Source organism: Mus musculus, chromosome 19 (genome assembly GCF_000001635.26).
Source record: "Mus musculus strain C57BL/6J chromosome 19, GRCm38.p6 C57BL/6J".
Classification (NCBI taxonomy): Eukaryota; Metazoa; Chordata; class Mammalia; order Rodentia; family Muridae; genus Mus; species Mus musculus.
In genome coordinates this window covers 56,520,578-56,528,795 of record NC_000085.6, presented here as the reverse complement: position 1 = coordinate 56,528,795, position 8,218 = coordinate 56,520,578, and the positions used below count along the sequence as shown (strand labels likewise).

General features: G+C 42.6%; 1 pseudogene; it reads left to right on the top strand.

Moving 5' to 3' along the window:
* The first annotated feature begins 990 nt into the window (after positions 1 to 990).
* Positions 991 to 1,093, top strand: Gm51429 (annotated as a pseudogene).
* The last annotated feature ends 7,125 nt before the right edge of the window (positions 1,094 to 8,218 follow it).

The following is an 8,218-nucleotide window of genomic DNA, read 5'->3' as shown; positions in this document are numbered from 1 at the left end:
CAAAACTGTCACTACCGTAAATCTGCTTTATGTGCCTGATGTGCCCTGAGTTCATGCTTTTAGTACCCATGACTGGCCTCTGGCAATGGCAGTCATGGATCTCTTTATTTTCTCCAAATTTTTGTCTTTTCTCAGATGTCATGTAGTTGGGATCATGAAGTAGACATCATCTGCACATCAACCTCCTTCATGCTTCAAGGTTACCCCTGTCACACGCAAGGTTATCCCATGCCTTTTCCTGTCACACGCACAAGGTTACCCCATGTCCTTTCCTGTCACACGCACAAGGTTACCCCATGCCCTTTCCTGTCACACGCACAAGGTTACCCCATGCCTTTTCCTGTCACACGCACAAGGTTACCCCATGTCCTTTCCTGTCACACGCACAAGGTTACCCCATGCCCTTTCCTGTCACACGCACAAGGTTACCCCATGCCCTTTCCTGTCACACGCACAAGGTTACCCCATGCCCTTTCCTGTCACACGCACAAGGTTACCCCATGCCCTTTCCTGGGTGGCTTGAGAGTTCATTCTGTGAACTGCTAAATTCTGCTCCGGTGTCTGGGCAAGCATTCTCTCCGCTTGCATGCTGAAGGACATCTCGGTACCAACGGAATGGTCACTGTTGTGTCCGAATGAGCACTGTGAAGCTGTTGTAAGCATCTGTTTGGAGGCTTTTATATGAAACTGCTCAAAGCTCCTTTGGGTAAATATCAAGGGTTGAAATTGTTGGGTCATGCAGTAAGAGTTAAACTTTTAATTTTTAAATTTTATTTTATTTTTTTAAGATAAGGTCTGACTATGTATCCCTGGCCAGCCTGAAACTCACAGAGATCTGCCTGCATCTGCTCCCAAGGGCTGGGAAGAAAGACGTTCGCAGCCTTCATTTCCTATTACGTTTAATTTTATAAGAAAGTGCCAACCCATTGAAAATGGCCGAGATGAAACTTAATTCTTTGTATGCTAATTAAAAATAAAAATTAAAAACACCTTGTCCCTAGGGGTACTGCAGATGTGGCTACTGTGTGTCAGTAGGTGGCAGAGAGGAGAGGGGCTGGCCTATGAACATCTGAATGACTAGTAGCCTAACATTCCCTGAAAAAAGCAAGCCAGAGACAACCACTGGTCCAGTGCCATTGAGACCCAGACAGACTTCCAGGGCGGGGAACAAGACAGAGACTAGAGGAACGCCTACTGGGTCTATGGGCCTGGGTAGAAGTGAGCTGGAAACAGACGACCCTTACATGGGGCCACTGCTGGAGTGCATGAAGGGGCTGATCTTATAGATACCAAACTTCAGGACCTCCATGACACAGGGCAACAACAGGATATCTGAGAGGAGACCCAGTGAGGTTACAGTGTTAGAACCCCAGAGCAGCAGAAGCCAGAGGCAGAAGCCAGGAGACATTGCAAGCAAAGAAGTATGTGGACAAAGGATATACTGTGGGTTCAGTGGCATACTTTAGCTTCCACAATGAGACTTTTTTTTCCCTCTTTTGGGATTGTAGAGTTGCAAGGGTGGATGTCAGGTAGGAAGGGATCGGGAAGGGAGTGGGATAAGGGTACATGATGTGAAATTCACAATGTTATTTTTATTTCCTCAGATGGAGGGATGAGATGAGAGCCATACTTAAACTGTGCAAGCACATAACTTGGGCTGAGCCCAGAGCATTTCCTTCTCTGTCCTAACCATCTCTAGGCCTAGGCCTCGAAGCTTCTAGCCTCTGTAGAATCTAATTTTCAAAGCTGACTGATTCAATCTGGCTTTTCTCAGCTTCTGACTGAATTGCTCTGCCTGGCCTTATACTAACTTGGACAATATGTTCTAATCTTCTGGCTCCTTCTCATTCTCTGGCTCATTCTGTCTTCACCTGTGTATAGCTTGTTCTCTCTATCTCCTGTCTCTGTAAAACTGTCTAGGTAAAACTACCATACACACACACCACCCAGTACATCCTACCCCATACTACCTTTCTTTCTTCCTGCTCAAAGTAGTCTCTTTTCCTTTCTGTTCTCCTATGAGAATAGAGGTATCTCATAGGAGATATATCATGTAACAGGGTATACCTTTGACTCATTTGGTCAAACCTTTCTTACTATGATCTGACACTCCTAACCCCAAAGTAGCCATAGCTATTTTGCTCCATGCCTGCCAGCTATTTTATACTGTTGTGGTAACATGCCTGCCAGTCATTGACACAGAGAAGTGACTTGGCTCAAGGACATGCTGACCACATACCCAGTTTTGCTCTGTATGTTCTGAATGTTCTAGATGAGGTTTGCTAATCTTGGGGGCAGGAGAGATGGCTCAGTGGTTAAGAGTACTGCCTGCTCTTCCAGAGGTCCTGAGTTCAATTCCCAGAAACCACATGGTGTCTCACAACCATCTATAGTGGGATCTGATACCCTCTTCTGGTGTGTTTAAGGACAGCTACAGTGTACTCATACATAATATAAATAAATAATTCTTTTTTTAAAAAAAAGCTAATCTTAAGGCATTCCACAGAGCTTTACGTGGAACCCATCAAATCAAAGGTCAATATGAACTGCTATGTCTAAAATATCTTGAGTCACAGATGACTACTCAGCAACCCTTCCTGCACATAGGAGCCCACTGTGGTTTCTGTGATTGACATTGACGAATGCTACTAATAAGCCAAAAGGTTATGATTATAATTATAATAAATAATATAATTATAACATGATTATAATACAAATGATCTGTTATCTCAATGTTCTGAAATTTCCCTGTCCACCACCCCTTACCTTACTCAGGACCAATCAGCTTAAAGGTTAGCTGATAATACTTTGCCTAGTAAGCCAACTGCTCCCCTCCTTGCCCTTTAAACCTTTGAACCTGGTTTTTCCTATTAAAACCCTAACCTGAAAGCAAACTAGTACCGCAGTTAGTTAGGCTTCCGCATCATTTTTTTGCGGTCCTGAATGTTCAGAGTTAAGGTGTGCGTTCAATAAACTATTCTTGCTTAACTGAGATCAGTGTTTGTATGGTTTGAGTGCTGAGTCCTACGCTCCAACATTTCTCTGATTTGTCACTTTGTCTGCCCCTCAATTAGATGTAAATTTCAACATGGCTGCTTCCTTCCACAAATTAACCTTACCTTCATTGCTAAGGATTAAAAGTGTGTGCTAAGGGCTCAGCCAGATGGAACTGTAATCCAGGGAGTGTCTGCATTCCACTTGGATCATATCCAAATATATGCCAGAGCATCCATGTGGCTGGATTAAAATTCCTCTGCACGCAAAGAAGTGATTAAAAAGTTTTTTTTTTTTTTAATTAAAGACAGAGAAATGGGAAACTGTCCCCCGCTGTCTTCCATGCCAGTGTCAGTAAGAGTTCCTGTGGTGCCCCCACTGTTGTGTTCTGGGTTTAGCTCATGGCTTGCATCCCCCCAAGGACATGCGGTGGGAAACACATTCTCATTTGCTTGCTTGATGCTCATATTGAAAGATCCTGACAGAATGTAAAAGGTCACAGAAGCCCTGAAATTGGCAAAATAGATTTCATTGTTAGTAGAACTAGCTTCACTGATTTAAAAAAATAGAGGTACACAATGCTCTGGCCGCTCTTCAAACCTGTACGTCTGCCAATGTTCTGACCGTTCCTTGAACCCAGGTGTGTGCCCACTGCTGCACCTCACTGCCAGGTGTTTGTGATATTGGTTGCTGGCAAAGAGTCAGAAAATCTCCCCAGCAACCACAGTCCGGGCTAATCCGGAGTTGCTGCACCTTCATTAGACTCCTTCCTTGTTTCCCTCCCATACCCATTTCTTGAGGAATCAATCATTTTAGAATAGACATTGTTTAGATCTGGAAATCCCCTACTCCCCCCTTCTCCTTTTCCCCTTAAGGACCTATAAAAACTGGGACCCCTTTTCCCTCAGGGTCAACTCCTCTACCCCTGCGTGGGATACGAGTCATCCCCAGAGCTCTGGCTTTCCCCGAATAAAGCCTCGTGTGGTTTGCATCAAGCTTGGTCTCTCGTGAGTTCTTGGGAGTCTGCTATTATCCCCGGGGCCTGAGCGAGGGGCTCCTCACGGAGTCTTTCAATATCCTTTGTTGAGCTATCATTAGGTCTTTTGCTTGATGTTTAAGTTAGGCCATTCATCTCCTTAGTGTTAATTGTGTGTTTGGATAAAGTTCTTTTTCATGAACATCATTTGTATCTAACATGGTTTTATTTTTAATGGAAGGACAGTTTGTCATTTACTCCTTCCATGGAACATGCTTTTAGTGTTGTACTTAAAAGCTCCTCCCTGTGCCCAAGGTCATATTTTTCAGTTTTATAATTTCGCATCTCATGTTAAATCTGTGATCCATTTTGAGTTAGTATTTATAAGATCTGTGTCTAAACAGACTTTCTTTTTGCGTGTGGATGCATGGGTGTCTCAGAGCCATTTTTGAAAGCTAATCTCTCCATCATCCTTTTGGTTTTGCTGCACAGTTAAAGATCATTTCTGGGCTTTACTTTCTGTCATGTTGATTTCTTCTTTTTTTTTCTCTCAATGTAGTGTCTGGATGACAATAGCTTTATAATCAGTCTTGAAGCTGCGTAAGGTCAGTCCTCCAAGCTGGCTCTCCTTCAATGCTGGTAACTTTCCTTGGATTTGTGTCTTTTCACAGAAGCTTCACAGTCATTTTATCAGCATCCTCAAAAGCACTTCTCAGGGTTTGGGTTAGGTCGTTTTCCTTCTTCATTCCTAGCCTGTGTGCATTTTGCTTCCTTTAAGAGCTGGGAATCTCAGGTAGAACAGAATAGGAAGTAAAGACATCTGTGTCTTCCTCCTAAAACCTATGAGAAGCCTCACACTTTCTCACCATTAAATGTGGTGTTAGCTGAGAGGATTTAGTGGGACATTTTTGTTTTTTAATCAGAGTGAGAAAGTCACCTTTATAGTTTACTAAAGTTTTTTTTTTTAATTGTGAATGGGTTATCAAGTGCTGTTTTGAATCTTTGACAGGCTGCTGTGATTTAAAAAAAAAAAAAACTTCAGCATAATAGATTATATCAGTTAATTTTGAGGTCAGCTTCATACAACTAGGTTAAATGCTGCTTGCTTCTGCCTAATTTCTTATACATCGTTAAATCTGCTTTACCAGTTTTGCTGAGGTTTTTTTTCCCCACATCTCTGTTCATTAGAAATATTAGAGTGTCATTTTCCTATAATAATCGTTGTGTTTTTGTAATGGGTTAACCCTGTTAGGAAACCCCTTCTGCCTGTCCTCTGAAAGGGACTGGAGAGAATGGTAGCTATTTCCTGCCCAACACTGACCACAGGTGCCTGATGCTTTTTGTTTTAGGGAGTTCTTCATTAATAGACACAACTTCATCACGTTGTCTGTCTCACTCTGTTCATTTTGACAGGTTGTGTCACTCCAGCGATTGGCTTGTATATCTAAAGTACCCAGTTCCTATTCGCTCTCAGGATTTACCACTGTGATGCAGATGCAGTTATAACAAAATTCCACATTGGACTTTAGGGAGGTGATCTCAAAAGCTACAATAATCACCCATGAAGGATGTGGGAAAGTCTGTAGGAGTGGGCTTCCTCTGAATTAGCAAGAGATCAGAAAACTGTAGGCTTATGTTGCAGTGTAATTGTTTTGTAAAGTGAGGTTATGGAACTTATTATGTATGAGTGTTTACCTCTACTACACTAATTGAGTAGTTTTTCCGAAGTGAAAATTTCATGCCTATGCATATTAAAAACGTTTTTGTGACGACTAAAAAAAAAAAATGTTAGGATCACGTATATACAAATGTGTATTCTTGCCTGAACTTTATTAGTGAACTTGATTAAGAAATATCTTAATAAATACTTACATTAAAAACCTACACAGAAAAATATCAATAATGGCTTTAATCACGAGAAAGAAACTGGTCATGAGCCTCGTTTGCCTAAGCTTGGATTGTACTTTCTTATAGAGGTTAAAAAGTCCAGGTGGAACAGGGTGGAAACAGTTTGCAGTGGGGGTGAGTTAATTATATTCTCGGTTGACTTTGAGTTTTAAATAATTGTTTTAAAGTTTTAAACTTCTTGAAGTTCTTAAGGGTTATGAGTAGAAGAACTTCACATCTGTAGATCTTCCTAACATGGGGGTGTGGTTAAGACTTCTCCTTCCCCTCTCCCTCCCCCTGGTTTGTTTTGGTTTTGTTTGATTGTTTTCAGAGCTTTAGATTTAACCCAGGGCCTTTCATGTCCAGCCCTTCGTTTTTAATAGTAATTTTTTTTCATTATTTTGAGTATTTTACTTATAAAATCAGGCATGCCGTTTTATGAGCGGTCCCATTCTGCAGGCCTCGGCAGACACCACTTCGTGGCAGCTTGGCAGGGTGTGTTTGTTGTTATTGTCACAAAATATAAACTCCCTGGGGAGTCCTGATTGTTCTATGTAGAGGTCACAGCCCACAAGGACTGGTTTTGTTTGTGGTTTTGCTTTGTTTTGTAGTACATGGACTCAACCCAGGGTTTTGAGTAAGCTAGACAAATGATCTGCTAAGCAGCTGCAGTCGCAACCCTTTTTTGTTCTTCTTCTTCTTCTTCTGAGAAAGGATGCTGCGGCTGCCTGGCCTGACCTTGAGTTCACTGTACAGCCCAGGCCTTAAGCCTGAAGCCCCCCACCACTGCGTCTTGAGTAGCTGGGATTACAGGATGAGCCACCACCATATGCGACTCCCAGAGTCTTCTCTGGTCTCCAATAGTTTGGTAAAGTGACATGAAGAAACCCAGCACCACTCAGTAGAGCTGAGAAGGAGGAGAAGGTTGAAGCTGACCTGGAGGGAAGTGTTCTGCTTCCTAGGAGCTCCCGACTCCTCAGACATCTTCAGGACTAAGTCACCCTTACTCTCTCCATTCGGCTGTGTGCCTAGGTAGGAGACTGCTCTTTAGGACATCTGTTGTTGAGATGGATCCCTGCGGACCAAGCACACCCTGAATGAACTTCCATACTTCAGCCTGAGTGCCCATCGATAACACACACACACACACACACACACACACACACACACACACAAACTAAGAAAATCACTTTGAGTACTGATTCCCAAAATGACCTGTCGTCAAAGAACTTGACTTGGCAGTTCGAAGCTTATCTGATTTGTGTACTTCTGGCCATCTTATTTCATTTGATGATTATTTTAGAAAGAGGCCAATACAAACGGTTTGAATGGCATCAAAAGCACCAGTTAATTACTGAGCAATGGGAGGTTCTGTGCAGAAAGCGATGTCTGGTTGAAATGATTGAGAGTGTTCCCCTGGCAGTCACTGGGGCGTGGTGACCAAACTTTTTCTCTTCACTTCCTTTAGAGCCTGCCCTCTCCTCCCAGACGACCTATCCTCTCCGTATAGTGAAGTGCTCCTCTAAGGGCTTCACAGCTACATTTTTTATGAACCAAGAATAATTCATAAGACATTTGTCAGGGAGTTGATAGTAGATAGCAAGCCAGGATAGTACAGCATTGATTTGTTTTCCCTCTCTTAAACCTCCACAGCTGGGCCAGTAAGGCAGAGAAATGCCCTGGGCCCAGCGTTCAAAGGCTCCCAGTTCTTTAGGCCGACTGCACGGCTGGCCTCTGAGCATGGCTGGCCTTCTTGGAGTCCTGAGAAGACCCTCTTGCCTCAGCACAGTTTCTGATCCATGGCATCTCATTATGCTGCTTTGTTTCTTGAGGACTAAAAGTGGACTTGTGAGGGGCTTCTTGCCCACAGCTCTGTTCTCGGTGTACACGAGGACATCGGTGCTGTGGTCTGGAGTTAAAGGAGAGAATTTTACAGAACTTTGCAGAGCGATGAGTGTTATTCCTGCTAATTAGTAGCAAGTTTTCCTGAAGCACCGAAAACCAGGCTCCTTTAAGATCCATCCCACGCTGCACCGTAAATACCTTTCAGCCAGGGTTTATATTTTATTCATCTTATGATACAGTCCCTTTCGGAGTCTGGCCCAGAGACAGTTCTCATAAATTTTAAATGCTTGAATGGCCCTTGGATAAACAGTGACCAAAAAAAAAAAAAAAAAAAAAAAAGTCCATCTATATCCAAAGAGTTGAGTTTTCAAAATTCTTTTTTATGCATCCCTTCTGTGAAAATAGGTTTGTTCCAGAACAACTGCTGGAAATAAAAAAATATGTTGAAACTAAAAACACAGTGAATTGTTTCAGTACATTCAAGTGTGTGTTCTTCACATTGAATGCAGCATAGAA